The 1,972-nt window shown below is 35.7% G+C and overlaps 1 pseudogene; it reads right to left on the minus strand.

Annotated features, from left to right (window-relative positions):
* Window positions 1–558: 558 nt before the first annotated feature.
* Window positions 559–889, minus strand: LOC103609122 (annotated as a pseudogene).
* Between the last annotated feature and the right edge of the window lie 1,083 nt (window positions 890–1,972).

Below are 1,972 nucleotides of genomic sequence, written 5' to 3' on the forward strand. Positions count from 1 at the left end.
GACCCTCAGTTCGGGGGTCACAACATGAAAATGATGAAAAAAAATGACTCTCAATTCCTCCTTAACTCAGCAAGTCAACTAATGACCTGTGAGTTGGCTACTGGGACAGTGAATCCATGTATTGCCACACCTTGCTAGAAGCCATGGACGAGACACTTGTCCTCTCTATCAACTCCCTGTCTGAAAAGTAAAGATAAAATACATCAAGACAGCTCACCCTATTTTTGCGACTTTTGTGATCTAATTAATGACTTAAGTAGTAACAGAAGTTAAAATTCAAATAAACTTTATCTTCAAAAGAATTGCTATCTAAAGTTAAAACCCATTATCTGCAGAGTTCATACTCCTTTTTCCACCTTACAACTATTCTCCAACACAATGCATTTGCAAAGTCACCATAATTGCTTGAATTTCTGAGTTACAAAATGTGTGAATATTCCCCAGTCCCAATTTCTGGTGTTTAAGAATGCCATTTCTCCTTTCAAATATTATTCATATAATTATGTTGGTTGGTTTATCTTTTGTATATGATTAGATATAATGAAAAATACTTCAGGCTCAAGTTTAAGTCATTTTGTATTTAAGTACTGATTTTACAAAATGCAGTTTGTAAAGGTGAACTAAATTTACAACTTAATTTGTTCATATAAATTGCCTTAAAAATACATTTTGGCTAAGACGTGCATAGGATCTTATATGCATTTTGGAAGAAATCACACAGAAGCAGCTGCTTTGTCAATAAACTTGTCCAATTTCACATCTCTTTTGGTTAGTCCACCACAGTCGTGAGAGGTGAGAGTTATCTGGACCTTGTTGTACACATTGAACCATTCTGGGTGATGATTCATCTTCTCTGCTTGTAAAGCAATTCGGGACATAAAGCCAAATGCCTTTAGCTCCCTCCAATAAGTGAAAACATGTGGTATTTCTTTTTCTCTGCCTGACTCGTTTCACTTAATATTATTCTTTCAAGGTCCATCCATGTTGTTGCAAATGGCAGTATTTCATTCGTTTTTATAGCTGAGTAGTATTCCATTGTGTACATATACCATATTTTCCGTATCCACTCATCCAATGATGGACATTTGGGCTGATTCCAGCTCTTGGCTATTGTGAAGAGTGCTGCAATGAACATTGGGAAACAAGTATACCTTCGACTTGATGATTTCCATTCCTTTGGATATATTCCCAGCAGTGAAATAGCTGGGTCATATGGTAGATCAATCTGCAACTGTTTGAGGAACCTCCAAACCATTTTCCATAGGGGTTGCACCATTATGCATTCCCACCAACAATGTAAGAGAGTTCCTTTTTCTCCGCAACCACACCAGCATTTATCTTTCAGCGTCTTTTGGATTTTAGCCATCCTAACTGGGGTGAGATGGTATCTCAGTGTGGTTTTGATTTGCATTTCCCGGATGCTGAGTGATGTTGAGCATTTTTTCATATGACTGTTGGCCATTTGCATATCTTCTTTAGAGAAATGCTTACTTAGCTCTTTTGCCCATTTTTTAATTGGGTTGCTTGTTTTTTCCTTGTAAAGTTGTTTGAGTTCCTTATATATTCTGGATATTAGTCCTTTGTCAGATATGTATTTTGCAAATATTTTCTCCCACTCTGTTGGCTGTCTTTTAGCTCTGTTAATTGTTTCTTTTGCTGTGCAGAAACTTTTCAGTTTGATATAGTCCCATTTGTTTATTTTTCCTTTGGTTGCCCATGCTTTTGGGGTCATATTCATGAAGTCTGTGCCCAGCCCTATTTGCTGAAGGGTTTCTCCTATATTTTCTTTAATAAGTTTTATTGTTTCAGGGTGTATATTTAAATCCTTAATCCATTTTGAGTTGATTTTAGTATATGGTGAGAGGTATGGGTCTAGTTTCAATCTCCTGCATATGGATATCCATGTCAACCAATTATTTTTAGCAAATTTTTTTCTTTCATTAAATTTATAGAAAAATTAGAATTATGTTTT

Source organism: Galeopterus variegatus, unplaced genomic scaffold, assembly GCF_000696425.1.
Source record: "Galeopterus variegatus unplaced genomic scaffold, G_variegatus-3.0.2 Scaffold9218, whole genome shotgun sequence".
In the NCBI taxonomy this organism is placed as follows: domain Eukaryota; kingdom Metazoa; phylum Chordata; class Mammalia; order Dermoptera; family Cynocephalidae; genus Galeopterus; species Galeopterus variegatus.